Raw genomic sequence first — 15,906 nt, 5'->3', positions numbered from 1 at the left:
TGGGTGTCCCCCCAAAAATGTTGCGGCCAACTAATCAGTGTGCTTGCTTCAGCAGGAGCCGCATTCCTATCGGAGCGAGTTTGCCCAAGGTGGAAAAAAGCCCCCTCTGGCAATCAAAACGCTCTATGTTTTTTTAAGTTGAACTTGCAGGACTCTGGCAAGAGTCCTTTGAACCTAACCATCCAGACATACAAATATAATTAAACCGTATTTTTTCTAAAACAAATGAACAGATTTACATCAAAGCACAACAAGCACACTATCTGGACCAAGATCTAGCTTCCTGTCAAATCTGGTGTAATTCCATTCATCAGTTTTCGCTGTAACATTTTTCAAAAAAGTCTAGGAAAATGCATGGGTATTTTGCATTTTAAGACACCCCCTTCTTTTTCTCGGCCCTCGCTTGATGGATTACCACAAAACATTCCATGAAGAAACTAGGCAAAAAAGAGCACTTTTTAAAAAAGTTTTGTGAAGATTCATCAAGGTTATTAACAAACCAAGAAAGGCATTGCCTATGGAAATGCAGACTTATTGTGTAAGTATATATATATATATATATATACACACACACACACACACACACACACACACACACACACACATATACACACACACACTGCATACACACAAATGTGCATTGGGCACTATGCTCTGTGTAACCATTGTTGAGCGTGGGGAAGAGCCATGACTCACAAGAGGTAAAACCTCGACTGGGTCATGCTGCCTGTCCCCTCCCTGAACAATGCTAACGAGTAGCGTGTTAATCTCTCCCCATCTGCCAATATGGTTTATGCTGTTTTCTCAAGTACATTAGGTATGAAAACAGGTATTTAGGCAGAATCACAGCACAATCTCATTGCATAGGCCTATAGAGAATGGTGAAGATCCATGAGAATCCAGAAGATCCAACAAATGGACCACTATTATGGTTATAATTTGAGGTTACCCTTTGCGCTGTAGTAAAACCTGTCTGTTTTTATTATTATATTTGCTCAAAATAACATGTTTATTGGGCCACATTTATTTACATTGATATGGTATATATTTGTGTTTACAAGCAACACCAACCCCTCTGTGTTCCTCCCTACCCACGTGCCCCTCCTTTATGTGCCTTATTATTTTCCATTGTCTCTCTAGTTTCCTTGTTCTTTTCTCCTTACACCTTCACACATGTCTGAATGAAAATATCACTATGTCCTAATGTATGGGCCCCTACTTTTCTTCCTCTGTCTCTTTCCACTGCCACAGTCTCAACGTGTCTCTCTCTCTTGCTTTCCACCCACCTCTCCTATCCCTGTGTGTACCCCTGGGGCAAAATCATCTTTCCCATTTAGTTTGGGAGAAAAAAAAAACTGTATTCATTGTTTAATGTCTGTTTTCATTCCTTTTTAACTGTTTTTTTTTTGTGAGGATCCTCACTCAGAAGGCGAGGGTGGTAATCTGGAGGAGAAGGCTTACTTCAAAGGAGGTGTTATATTATTTAAAAATGCTCCTGGCTAGTGTTGTACTCGAAGATCTTAAAATTCGTCTGGCAAAATGTTTTCATCTTACTTGACTACACGAGAAAGCAAAGACTTACAATGAAGCTCTGTATCTACTCAGAAAACAGGGGTATTTCTATAGGCCTTAAAGCAGTTTATCTGCAGAGGAACTGTACCGATCAGGATTATAATTAGGGTTTTATGATTTTTATATATTTTTGATATTTCTTTTTGTATTTATGCACATATATTTTTGCTAGCTTGTTGGTGTATGTCCATTTTTGGAGGGCAGTGGAAGACTGAATTTGATAATATAACTTACATAATTGAACTCATAAATGTGTACACACACTTCAATGTTTAGAGGGCTTTAGGGAGTTATGTAGCCATACCCAACAAACAATACACCCACCTGAACAAGTCAGCATCCTAGTTTTAGCGCATATGTACATCAGCAACTATTTAAGCATCATTAGGGAATATCACCTCTTTTTATCTCCCTATCCTGTCACTTCGTGCAGCTATTGGCAGTCATGATTCACATGGAGAGACAATCAAAACATCTACTTTCTGTAAATCTCTTTTTATAACATACTCAGAGAAACATATTGTTTTACAGCTGGATTTATGTGTAAACATGAATATAAAGAGAAGATTGGGAACTTTCAGCCTTCAGGTTTTGTGGTAGTTTCTGTCTACGGTTATTATTTCTTTATTCTCAGCTTACTTACCCAATTTCATTTTTTTTTATTTTTAAAAATAATACAGACATCTGCATTGTGTAAATGGCAAACCGGCAGACTAAATTATAAAATGGCTAAATCGAAACGCATCCTCCGGATTTCTCCTTAGTCTTGCATCATATTTAAGGTTGAGTAAGTCTTTTGCAGACACAATCCCTGAATTAGCATTAAATCTTCCAATCCTGGCCAACTGAATTATTGTGTGAACATCCAACTAAAGAGAAGATTGGGTGGTTATGACCTTCAGGATTTGTGGTATTGTAAACATTTCTATCTATGGTTATCATTATTTCTTTTTTCTCAGCTTACTGAAATTTATCTATTTAGATTTTGGTTGGTGAAAAAGTGAAATTACTAATAGTACATTACCAGATTTATTCGAATGATAAATGTACACTTGAGGCTTTGAAATCATTAGTATTGTAGTACCAGTACATTTGCAGTTCATTTTCATTAAGAAAGCCAATCAAAATTGTTAGTCTTTATTCTGTCAATTTAAACAGTTAGTGGCCTGGCAAGCATGATTCACAGCATGGGTAGGCAACAAAAATAAGACCCAGTTTCAGTACTGTTATCATTTAAAAAAATCATACGGACAGGGAAACAGTTTTTTGTCCGTTTTGTGTGAATGGAAAACTGGGACAAATTTAGTTTCTTGTTGCGGTAGCTTTTACTGCAGAATAATGGATTTAGTACCTTTTCCCTACTTGATTTGCACGTGCTTGCCTCCTAATCTCTCCCCGTCTCTATATTTCAGGAGTTTGGGGCCATATGTACGAACACATTTACCCATAGACACAGAATGGGTAAAACCCTTTGCTACATCTGGCCCATAGTGTATTAATGGTGGTGCGAGATTGCATGAACCCACGCTTATTGGTCGTTCTCTGTCTTTGTGTTGATCTTTTTTCCCTTTCCCTTCATCTTGTTCCATCCGTCTTTCTTTGGGTACCTGGACTTTCCCAAACTTTCCATGTGTTTCTATCTTTTATGCAACTTTCACTTCCAAGTTTCACAGTACTTGCTCATGGTTTTGTGTTTCCATGTCTTCCTTTCCTTGTCTTCACCCAAGTCCATTATTTTCGATGTTCCTCTTACAGCCGTCTTTAATTTTCCTAGTATGTTTTCGCTCACCTGTCTTTTTAGTTTGGTGCATCCTTGAATGCCCCACTGTCTTTTCATCTCTCTCAGCGTGTTTGCCTTACTGACTTTTTGGCTCTCCAGTTCCTCGTTGTCTTTTCCATTTCATCACTTGAATATTCATATTCACTCAGTCTTATTTCGTACTTTGGTATTAATACTCTCCTTGTTCAGTTTCCTTGTATCACCTTGTCCCTTCATTATAATCTCCTTTCACTGTCTCATTGTTCAATCCCTCACGTTAATGTCAATCATTAACCGGCCTTAGTGCACTATTCCCTCGCTATCTCCATCCTACCATATCTCTTTAAACTAGTTACCCCACTTCAAGCACCATCCTCGGCCTGTCTGTGTACAAATCCGTCACTGCCATCGCCATTCATACGCCTGACTCTTTATACAGCTCCTCAGCTGCAATCTTCACCCTCCACCAGTTGTCGTGCTCATTCACTGCAATCTCCATCCTAGGCCTGTCTCTTCATACAGCTCCATCACAGCGCTTTCCATCCTCCACCTGTCTTTTTATACAGCTCCACAGCTGCAATCTTCATCATCCGCCTGTCTCTTTATACAGCTCTATCACAGCAATATACATCCCACGCCTGTGTCTTTATACAGCTCCCTCACTGCAAGCTCTATCCTCCACCAGCCTCTTAAAACAGCTCTCTCACTGCGATCTCCATCCTCCACCTGTCTCTTTGTACAGCGCCCTCACTGCGATCTCCATCCTCCGCCTGTGTATTAATAAAGCTCCATCAATGTAACCTCATCCTACCATTGTCAGACTCTTTATCCTATTCCCTCACTGCAGTTCTACCATGACCCCCTCTCCTTACATGATTCCCTCGTTGCATTCTCTCCCCTGACCCCGTCTCTTTATACTGTCTCCTCAATGCACTCACCACCCTCACTCTGCTGTAAAACTATTCTTTTGCATCAACCTCTGACCGGAACCTTCACGCTGTCTGCTTCATTAAATCTTTAAATCTTCATCCACGCAGTGCCTCATCAAACTATTCCCTCATTGCAATATCTCTGTCCCCCGTGTCTTTACACTACTTCATCACTGTAATATCTATTCTCATCCTGTTGCTTCACATTGTTCCCTCATTTCAGACCCCATCCTCCCTCTGTCTCTTACACTCTGTCGGTGCAATCTCCATCTTGACCTGATCTCTTAAAACTTGACTTTCGTGGAAACTCTGTTTCCAATCCATCTCTTCCTTCTATTCCTTCATTACAATTTTCAACCTGCCCCTCTCTTTTTACACGGTAACCTCACAGCAGTCTCTTTCTTACCCTCATTCCTTTATGCTATTCCCTCACTGCAATTTCCGTCCGGTCCCTGTCTGTTTACTATATTGCCTCCACAAAGTATCCTAACCTTGTTTCTTTATACTGGTCCCTCCAGTGATGTCTAACCTGACCCTATCTCTTTACACTGTTCCCCACTAGAATCTTCATGTAATCCCTCCCTCATATGCTCTCCTAATTTGATTTCTTCCTTTAATGTCACCCCTGCGCTCTCTCATCTTATTTGACTTTGGTTCCTTCATCATCATCATCTCATTTTTCACAGCATTGGATCTTTTTAGCACAGCTTGACTACAGTGGGAGCAATAATGTTGAGGTGTTTTTTTACTATTTTAATGTAAAAATGGTGCAGTTCAGTACTCACTGTTTCACAGAGCCTGTTCGCTGAAGGAGGGCGCCGCCTCTGACATTCAAAATCTGTGGCTGTCCTGAAAGATGCAAGGAGAAAAGTCAGGCGGAGCACAAGCACTTGCCCCCTGTAGGAAGTTGGCTCTGTATGTGCTATTTCAAAGTAAGGAATAGCATGCACAGAGTCCAAGGGTTCCCCTTAGAGGTAAAATAGTGGTAAAAATAGATAATACTAATGCTCTATTTTGTGGTAGTGTGGTCGAGCAATAGGCTTATCCAAGGAGTAGTGTTAAGCATTTGTTGTACATACACATAGACAATAAATGAGGTACACACACTCAGAGACAAATCCAGCCAATAGGTTTTTATATAGAAAAATATCTTTTCTTAGTTTATTTTAAGAACTACAGGTTCAAATTCTACATGTAATATCTCATTCGAAAGGTATTGCAGGAAAGTACTTTAGGAACTTCAACTCATCAAAATTGCATGTATACTTTTCAAGTTATTCACAAATAGCTGTTTTAAAAGTGGACACTTAGTGCAATTTTCACAGTTCCTAGGGGAGGTAAGTATTTGTTAGTTTTACCAGGTAAGTAAGACACTTACAGGGTTCAGTTCTTGGTCCAAGGTAGCCCACCGTTGGGGGTTCAGAGCAACCCCAAAGTCACCACACCAGCAGCTCAGGGCCGGTCAGGTGCAGAGTTCAAAGTGGTGCCCAAAACACATAGGCTAGAATGGAGAGAAGGGGGTGCCCCGGTTCCGGTCTGCTTGCAGGTAAGTACCCGCGTCTTCGGAGGGCAGACCAGGGGGGTTTTGTAGGGCACCGGGGGGGGACACCAGCCCACACAGAAATTTCACCCTCAGCAGCGCGGGGGCGGCCGGGTGCAGTGTAGAAACAAGCGTCGGGTTCGTAATGTTAGTCAATGAGAGATCTCGGGATCTCTTCAGCGCTGCAGGCAGGCAAGGGGGGGATTCCTCGGGGAAACCTCCACTTGGGCAAGGGAGAGGGACTCCTGGGGGTCACTTCTCCAGTGAAAGTCCGGTCCTTCAGGTCCTGGGGGCTGCGGGTGCAGGGTCTCTCCCAGGCGTCGGGACTTTAGGTTCAAAGAGTCGCGGTCAGGGGAAGCCTCGGGATTCCCTCTGCAGGCGGCGCTGTGGGGGCTCAGGGGGGACAGGTTTTGGTACTCACAGTATCAGAGTAGTCCTGGGGTCCCTCCTGAGGTGTCGGATCTCCACCAGCCGAGTCGGGGTCGCCGGGTGCAGTGTTGCAAGTCTCACGCTTCTTGCGGGGAGCTTGCAGGGTTCTTTAAAGCTGCTGGAAACAAAGTTGCAGCTTTTCTTGGAGCAGGTCCGCTGTCCTCGGGAGTTTCTTGTCTTTTCGAAGTAGGGGCAGTCCTCAGAGGATGTCGAGGTCGCAGGTCCCTTTGGAAGGCGTCGCTGGAGCAGGATCTTTGGGAGGCAGGAGACAGGCCGGTGAGTTTCTGGAGCCAAGGCAGTTGTCGTCTTCTGGTCTTCCTCTGCAGGGGTTTTCAGCTAGGCAGTCCTTCTTCTTGTAGTTGCAGGAATCTAATTTTCTAGGGTTCAGGGTAGCCCTTAAATACTAAATTTAAGGGCGTGTTTAGGTCTGGGGGGTTAGTAGCCAATGGTTACTAGCCCTGAGGGTGGGTACACCCTTTTTGTGCCTCCTCCCAAGGGGAGGGGTCACAATCCTAACCCTATTGGGGGAATCCTCCATCTGCAAGATGGAGGATTTCTAAAAGTTAGAGTCACTTCAGCTCAGGACACCTTAGGGGCTGTCCTGACTGGCCAGTGACTCCTCCTTGTTTTTCTCATTATTTTCTCCGGCCCTGCCGCCAAAAGTGGGGCCTGGCCGGAGGGGGCGGGCAACTCCACTAGCTGGAGTGTCCTGCTGGGTTGGCACAAAGGAGGTGAGCCTTTGAGGCTCACCGCCAGGTGTGACAATTCCTGCCTGGGAGAGGTGTTAGCATCTCCACCCAGTGCAGGCTTTGTTACTGGCCTCAGAGTGACAAAGGCACTCTCCCCATGGGGCCAGCAACATGTCTCGGTTTGTGGCAGGCTGCTAAAACTAGTCAGCCTACACAGATAGTCGGTTAAGTTTCAGGGGGCAACTCTAAGGTGCCCTCTGTGGTGTATTTTACAATAAAATGTACACTGGCATCAGTGTGCATTTATTGTGCTGAGAAGTTTGATACCAAACTTCCCAGTTTTCAGTGTAGCCATTATGGTGCTGTGGAGTTCGTGTTTGACAAACTCCCAGACCATATACTCTTATGGCTACCCTGCACTTACAATGTCTAAGGTTTTGTTTAGACACTGTAGGGGTACCATGCTCATGCACTGGTACCCTCACCTATGGTATAGTGCACCCTGCCTTAGGGCTGTAAGGCCTGCTAGAGGGGTGGCTTACCTATACTGCATAGGCAGTGAGAGGCTGGCATGGCACCCTGAGGGGAGTGCCATGTCGACTTACTCGTTTTGTCCTCACTAGCACACACAAGCTGGCAAGCAGTGTGTCTGTGCTGAGTGAGAGGTCTCCAGGGTGGCATAAGACATGCTGCAGCCCTTAGAGACCTTCCTTGGCATCAGGGCCCTTGGTACTAGAAGTACCAGTTACAAGGGACTTATCTGGATGCCAGGGTCTGTCAATTGTGGATACAAAAGTACAGGTTAGGGAAAGAACACTGGTGCTGGGGCCTGGTTAGCAGGCCTCAGCACACTTTCAATTGTAAACATAGCATCAGCAAAGGCAAAAAGTCAGGGGGCAACCATGCCAAGGAGGCATTTCCTTACACAACCCCCCCCCAAACGAAAGAGGATGAGACTAACCTTTCCCAAGAGAGTCTTCATTTTCTAAGTGGAAGAACCTGGAAAGGCCATCTGCATTGGCATGGGCAGTCCCAGGTCTGTGTTCCACTATAAAGTCCATTCCCTGTAGGGAGATGGACCACCTCAACAGTTTAGGATTTTCACCTTTCATTTGCATCAGCCATTTGAGAGGTCTGTGGTCAGTTTGAACTAGGAAGTGAGTCCCAAAGAGGTATGGTCTCAGCTTCTTCAGGGACCAAACCACAGCAAAGGCCTCCCTCTCAATGGCACTCCAACGCTGCTCCCTGGGGAGTAACCTCCTGCTAATGAAAGCAACAGGCTGGTCAAGGCCATCATCATTTGTTTGGGACAAAACTGCCCCTATCCCATGTTCAGAGGCATCAGTCTGCACAATGAACTGCTTAGAATAATCTGGAGCTTTTAGAACTGGTGCTGAGCACATTGCTTGTTTCAGGGTGTCAAAGGCCTGTTGGCATTCCACAGTCCAGTTCACTTTCTTGGGCATTTTCTTGGAGGTGAGTTCAGTGAGGGCTGTCACAATGGATCCATATCCCTTCACAAACCTCCTGTAATACCCAGTCAAGCCAAGGAATGCCCTGACTTGAGTCTGGGTTTTTGGAGCTACCCAGTCCAGAATAGTCTGGATCTTGGGTTGGAGTGGCTGAACTTGGCCTCCACCTACAAGGTGTCCCAAGTAAACCACAGTTCCCTGCCCTATCTGGCATTTGGATGCCTTGATAGAGAGGCCTGCAGATTGCAGAGCCTTCAAAACCTTCCTCAGGTGGACCAGGTGATCCTGCCAGGTGGAGCTAAAGACAGCAATATCATCAAGATAAGCTGTGCTAAAGGACTCCAAGCCAGCAAGGACTTGATTCACCAACCTTTGGAAGGTGGCAGGGGCATTCTTTAAACCAAAGGGCATAACAGTAAACTGATAATGCCCATCAGGTGTGGAGAATGCTGTTTTCTCTTTTGCTCCAGGTGCCATTTTTATTTGCCAGTACCCTGCTGTCAAGTCAAAGGTACTTAGGAATTTGGCAGCACCTAATTTGTCTATGAGCTCATCAGCTCTTGGAATTGGATGAGCATCTGTCTTGGTGACAGAATTGAGCCCTCTGTAGTCCACACAAAACCTCATCTCTTTCTTTCCATCTTTGGTGTGAGGTTTGGGGACTAAGACCACTGGGCTAGCCCAGGGGCTGTCAGAGCGCTCAATTACTCCCAATTCCAGCATCTTGTGGACTTCCACCTTGATGCTTTCCTTAACATGGTCAGACTGTCTAAAGATTTTGTTTTTGACAGGCATGCTGTCTCCTGTGTCCACATCATGGGTACACAGGTGTGTCTGACCAGGGGTTAAGGAGAAGAGTTCAGGAAACTGTTGTAGGACTCTCCTACAATCAGCTTGCTGTTGGCCAGAGAGGGTGTCTGAGTAGATCACTCCATCTACTGTGCCATCTTGTGGGTCTGATGACAGAAGATCAGGGAGAGGTTCACTCTCTGCCTCCTGATCCTCATCTGTTACCATCAACAGATTCACATCAGCCCTGTCATGGAAGAGCTTAAGGCGGTTCACATGGATCACCCTCTTGGGGCTCCTGCTTGTGCCCAGGTCCACCAGGTAGGTGACCTGACTCTTCCTTTCTAGCACTGGGTAAGGGCCACTCCATTTGTCCTGGAGTGCCCTGGGAGCCACAGGCTCCAGAACCCAGACTTTCTGCACTGGTTGGAACTCAACCAGTGCAGCCTTTTGGTCATACCAAAACTTCTGGAGCTGTTGGCTGGCCTCAAGGTTTTTGGTTGCCTTTTCCATGTACTCTGCCATTCTAGAGCGAAGGCCAAGTACATAGTCCACTATGTCTTGTTTAGGCTCATGGAGAGGTCTCTCCCAGCCTTCTTTAACAAGAGCAAGTGGTCCCCTTACAGGATGACCAAACAGAAGTTCAAAGGGTGAGAATCCTACTCCCTTCTGTGGCACCTCTCTGTAAGCGAAAAGCAGACATGGCAAGAGGACATCCCATCTCCTTTTGAGTTTTTCTGGGAGCCCCATGATCATGCCCTTTAATGTCTTGTTGAATCTCTCAACTAAGCCATTAGTTTGTGGATGGTATGGTGTAGTGAATTTATAAGTCACCCCACACTCATTCCACATGTGCTTTAGGTATGCTGACATGAAGTTGGTACCTCTGTCAGACACCACCTCCTTAGGGAAACCCACTCTGGTAAAGATACCAATGAGGGCCTTGGCTACTGCAGGGGCAGTAGTCGACCTAAGGGGAATAGCTTCAGGATACCTGGTAGCATGATCCACGACTACCAGGATATACATATTTCCTGAGGCTGTGGGAGGTTCTAGTGGACCAACTATGTCCACACCCACTCTTTCAAAGGGAACCCCCACCACTGGAAGTGGAATGAGGGGGGCCTTTGGGTGCCCACCTGTCTTACCACTGGCTTGACAGGTGGGGCAGGAGAGGCAAAACTCCTTAACCATGTTGGACATATTGGGCCAGTAGAAGTGGTTGACTAACCTCTCCCACGTCTTGGTTTGTCCCAAATGTCCAGCAAGGGGAATGTCATGGGCCAATGTTAGGATGAACTTCCTGAACAGCTGAGGCACTACCACTCTCCTAGTGGCACCAGGTTTGGGGTCTCTGGCCTCAGTGTACAGGAGTCCATCTTCCCAATAGACCCTATGCGTTCCATTTTTCTTGCCTTTGGACTCTTCAGCAGCTTGCTGCCTAAGGCCTTCAAGAGAGGGACAGGTTTCTTGTCCCTTACACAGCTCCTCCCTTGAGGGTCCCCCTGGGCCTAAGAGCTCAACCTGATAAGGTTCAAGCTCCAAAGGCTCAGTTCCCTCAGAGGGCAGAACTTCTTCCTGAGAAGAGAGGTTCCCTTTCTTTTGCTGTGTTGCAGTTGGTTTCCCAACTGACTTTCCTTTCCTCTTGGTAGGCTGGGCCATTCTTCCAGACTCCAGCTCTACTTGTTCACCCCGTGCCTTGCATTGTGCTCTTGTTTTCACACACACCAGTTCAGGGATACCCAGCATGGCTGCATGGGTTTTTAGTTCTACCTCAGCCCATGCTGAGGACTCCAGGTCATTTCCAAGCAGACAGTCCACTGGGATATTTGAGGAGACCACCACCTGTTTCAGGCCATTGACCCCTCCCCATTCTAAAGTAACCATTGCCATGGGATGTACTTTTCTCTGATTGTCAGCGTTGGTGACTGTGTAAGTTTTTCCAGTCAGGTATTGGCCAGGGGAAACCAGTTTCTCTGTCACCATGGTGACACTGGCACCTGTATCCCTCAGGCCCTCTATTCTAGTCCCATTAATTAAGAGTTGCTGTCTGTATTTTTGCATGTTAGGCGGCCAGACAGCTAGTGTGGCTAAATCCACCCCACCCTCAGAAACTAGAGTAGCTTCAGTGTGGACCCTGATTTGCTCTGGGCACACTGTTGATCCCACTTGGAGACTAGCCATACCAGTGTTACCTGGATGGGAGTTTGGAGTGGAACCTTTCTTGGGACAGGCCTTGTCTCCAGTTTGGTGTCCATGCTGTTTACAGCTATGACACCAGGCCTTTTTGGGATCAAAGTTTTTACCCTTGTACCCATTGTTTTGTGAAGAGGCTCTGGGCCCACCCTCCTGTGCAGGTTTTTGGGGGCCTGTAGAAGACTCTTTACTATTTTTAGTTTTGGTTGTCTCATCACCCTTCCCCTGGGGAGTCTTTGTGACCCCTTTCTTTTGGTCACCCCCTGTTGAAGTCTTGGACACCCTTGTCTTGACCCAATGGTCCGCCTTCTTTCCCAATTCTTGGGGAGAAATTGGTCCTAGGTCTACCAGATGCTGATGCAGTTTATCATTGAAACAATTACTTAACAGGTGTTCTTTCACAAATAAATTGTACAGCCCATCATAATTACTTACACCACTGCCTTGAATCCAACCATCTAGTGTTTTCACTGAGTAGTCAACAAAGTCAACCCAGGTCTGGCTCGAGGATTTTTGAGCCCCCCTGAACCTAATCCTGTACTCCTCAGTGGAGAATCCAAAGCCCTCAATCAGGGTACCCTTCATGAGGTCATAAGATTCTGCATCTTGTCCAGAGAGTGTGAGGAGTCTATCCCTACACTTTCCTGTGAACATTTCCCAAAGGAGAGCACCCCAGTAAGATCTGTTCACTTTTCTGGTTACACAAGCCCTCTCAAAAGCTGTGAACCATTTGGTGATGTCATCACCATCTTCATATTTAGTTACAATCCCTTTGGGGATTTTCAACATGTCAGGAGAATCTCTGACCCTATTTATGTTGCTGCCACCATTGATGGGTCCTAGGCCCATCTCTTGTCTTTCCCTCTCTATGGCTAGGATCTGTCTTTCCAAAGCCAATCTTTTGGCCATCCTGGCTAACTGGATGTCCTCTTCACTGGGGCTATCCTCAGTGATTTCAGAGGTGTTGGTCTCTCCTGTGAGGGAACCAGCATCTCTGACTATTATTTTTGGAGTCAGGGTTTGAGGGACCCTGTTCTCCCTAGATAGGACTGGTAGGGGGGAATTTTCCTCCAAGTCACTATCCTCTTCCTCTGAGTTGCCACCCTCAGAGGGGTTGGCCTTTTCAAACTCTGCCAAAAGCTCCTGGAGCTGTATTTTGGTAGGTTTGGGGCCCATTGTTATTTTCTTTATTTTACAGAGTGACCTTAGCTCCCTCATCTTAAGATGGAGGTAAGGTGTGGTGTCGAGTTCCACCACAGTCACATCTGTGCTAGACATTTTGCTTCTAAAAGTTGGAATACTTTTTAAGAATCTACAACTGGTTCTAGAATCTAATTCAAACTTTTACAAACTTTTAAACTCTAAAAGAAATGCTAAACAGGATCTAACACAAGGCCCTAGCAGGTCTTTTAAGAATTTAGAAAACTTTTCAAATTGCACAAATCAATTTCTAATGACAATTTTGGAATTTGTCGTGTGATCAGGTATTGGCTGAGTAGTCCAGCAAATGCAAAGTCTTGTACCCCACCGCTGATCCACCAATGTAGGAAGTTGGCTCTGTATGTGCTATTTCAAAGTAAGGAATAGCATGCACAGAGTCCAAGGGTTCCCCTTAGAGGTAAAATAGTGGTAAAAATAGATAATACTAATGCTCTATTTTGTGGTAGTGTGGTCGAGCAATAGGCTTATCCAAGGAGTAGTGTTAAGCATTTGTTGTACATACACATAGACAATAAATGAGGTACACACACTCAGAGACAAATCCAGCCAATAGGTTTTTATATAGAAAAATATCTTTTCTTAGTTTATTTTAAGAACTACAGGTTCAAATTCTACATGTAATATCTCATTCGAAAGGTATTGCAGGAAAGTACTTTAGGAACTTCAACTCATCAAAATTGCATGTATACTTTTCAAGTTATTCACAAATAGCTGTTTTAAAAGTGGACACAGTGCAATTTTCACAGTTCCTAGGGGAGGTAAGTATTTGTTAGTTTTACCAGGTAAGTAAGACACTTACAGGGTTCTGTTCTTGGTCCAAGGTAGCCCACCGTTGGGGGTTCAGAGCAACCCCAAAGTCACCACACCAGCAGCTCAGGGCCGGTCAGGTGCAGAGTTCAAAGTGGTGCCCAAAACACATAGGCTAGAATGGAGAGAAGGGGGTGCCCCGGTTCCGGTCTGCTTGCAGGTAAGTACCCGCGTCTTCGGAGGGCAGACCAGGGGGGTTTTGTAGGGCACCGGGGGGGGACACCAGCCCACACAGAAATTTCACCCTCAGCAGCGCGGGGGCGGCCGGGTGCAGTGTAGAAACAAGCGTCGGGTTCGTAATGTTAGTCAATGAGAGATCTCGGGATCTCTTCAGCGCTGCAGGCAGGCAAGGGGGGGATTCCTCGGGGAAACCTCCACTTGGGCAAGGGAGAGGGACTCCTGGGGGTCACTTCTCCAGTGAAAGTCCGGTCCTTCAGGTCCTGGGGGCTGCGGGTGCAGGGTCTCTCCCAGGCGTCGGGACTTTAGGTTCAAAGAGTCGCGGTCAGGGGAAGCCTCGGGATTCCCTCTGCAGGCGGCGCTGTGGGGGCTCAGGGGGGACAGGTTTTGGTACTCACAGTATCAGAGTAGTCCTGGGGTCCCTCCTGAGGTGTCGGATCTCCACCAGCCGAGTCGGGGTCGCCGGGTGCAGTGTTGCAAGTCTCACGCTTCTTGCGGGGAGCTTGCAGGGTTCTTTAAAGCTGCTGGAAACAAAGTTGCAGCTTTTCTTGGAGCAGGTCCGCTGTCCTCGGGAGTTTCTTGTCTTTTCGAAGTAGGGGCAGTCCTCAGAGGATGTCGAGGTCGCAGGTCCCTTTGGAAGGCGTCGCTGGAGCAGGATCTTTGGGAGGCAGGAGACAGGCCGGTGAGTTTCTGGAGCCAAGGCAGTTGTCGTCTTCTGGTCTTCCTCTGCAGGGGTTTTCAGCTAGGCAGTCCTTCTTCTTGTAGTTGCAGGAATCTAATTTTCTAGGGTTCAGGGTAGCCCTTAAATACTAAATTTAAGGGCGTGTTTAGGTCTGGGGGGTTAGTAGCCAATGGCTACTAGCCCTGCGGGTGGGTACACCCTTTTTGTGCCTCCTCCCAAGGGGAGGGGGTCACAATCCTAACCCTATTGGGGGAATCCTCCATCTGCAAGATGGAGGATTTCTAAAAGTTAGAGTCACTTCAGCTCAGGACACCTTAGGGGCTGTCCTGACTGGCCAGTGACTCCTCCTTGTTTTTCTCATTATTTTCTCCGGCCCTGCCGCCAAAAGTGGGGCCTGGCCGGAGGGGGCGGGCAACTCCACTAGCTGGAGTGTCCTGCTGGGTTGGCACAAAGGAGGTGAGCCTTTGAGGCTCACCGCCAGGTGTGACAATTCCTGCCTGGGAGAGGTGTTAGCATCTCCACCCAGTGCAGGCTTTGTTACTGGCCTCAGAGTGACAAAGGCACTCTCCCCATGGGGCCAGCAACATGTCTCGGTTTGTGGCAGGCTGCTAAAACTAGTCAGCCTACACAGATAGTCGGTTAAGTTTCAGGGGGCACCTCTAAGGTGCCCTCTGTGGTGTATTTTACAATAAAATGTACACTGGCATCAGTGTGCATTTATTGTGCTGAGAAGTTTGATACCAAACTTCCCAGTTTTCAGTGTAGCCATTATGGTGCTGTGGAGTTCGTGTTTGACAAACTCCCAGACCATATACTCTTATGGCTACCCTGCACTTACAATGTCTAAGGTTTTGTTTAGACACTGTAGGGGTACCATGCTCATGCACTGGTACCCTCACCTATGGTATAGTGCACCCTGCCTTAGGGCTGTAAGGCCTGCTAGAGGGGTGGCTTACCTATACTGCATAGGCAGTGAGAGGCTGGCATGGCACCCTGAGGGGAGTGCCATGTCGACTTACTCGTTTTGTCCTCACTAGCACACACAAGCTGGCAAGCAGTGTGTCTGTGCTGAGTGAGAGGTCTCCAGGGTGGCATAAGACATGCTGCAGCCCTTAGAGACCTTCCTTGGCATCAGGGCCCTTGGTACTAGAAGTACCAGTTACAAGGGACTTATCTGGATGCCAGGGTCTGTCAATTGTGGATACAAAAGTACAGGTTAGGGAAAGAACACTGGTGCTGGGGCCTGGTTAGCAGGCCTCAGCACACTTTCAATTGTAAACATAGCATCAGCAAAGGCAAAAAGTCAGGGGGCAACCATGCCAAGGAGGCATTTCCTTACACCCCCACTCTAGTATTTTCACTTTACTCCTGACACATCCGCTGTTCACCCTGTTTTTCAATCGTCTTGGAGTCCCAGAGACCATCAAGGAACCAACTATTGAGTTCCCAATGGAGCCCTAGACTGCTGCTGACAGCTGGGCACCAAATGTGTCTCCCTGCTTTGTCTTCAAATGAATAATTGTTCTAGACTAGTAATAGGGTGACTCCCTCGTTAAGTGCTCTCTGTAGAGTACTGGGTGCAGCCTTTTATAATTTTAGCATTGACGTGAGGGCTAATGACCACCATCACCCCCCATGAACAAC

The 15,906-nt window shown here is 46.5% G+C and overlaps 1 protein-coding gene across 3 annotated transcripts in view; it reads right to left on the bottom strand.

Annotated features, from left to right (window-relative positions):
* GAS2L1 (growth arrest specific 2 like 1) overlaps positions 1–15,906 on the bottom strand; it is a 224,093-nt gene that overhangs the window by 175,817 nt on the left and 32,370 nt on the right. For all 3 annotated transcript variants that reach the window (XM_069214573.1, XM_069214572.1, XM_069214575.1), the window contains exon 2: positions 5,046–5,109. The gene's annotated coding sequence lies outside the window, so the exon portion shown is untranslated. The remainder of the gene's footprint in view (positions 1–5,045; positions 5,110–15,906) is intronic.

The sequence above is a fragment of the Pleurodeles waltl genome, chromosome 11 (genome assembly GCF_031143425.1).
Source record: "Pleurodeles waltl isolate 20211129_DDA chromosome 11, aPleWal1.hap1.20221129, whole genome shotgun sequence".
Taxonomy (NCBI): Eukaryota; Metazoa; Chordata; class Amphibia; order Caudata; family Salamandridae; genus Pleurodeles; species Pleurodeles waltl.
Note: the sequence above shows the minus strand (reverse complement) of the source record. Positions and strands in the feature narration are given on the sequence as shown.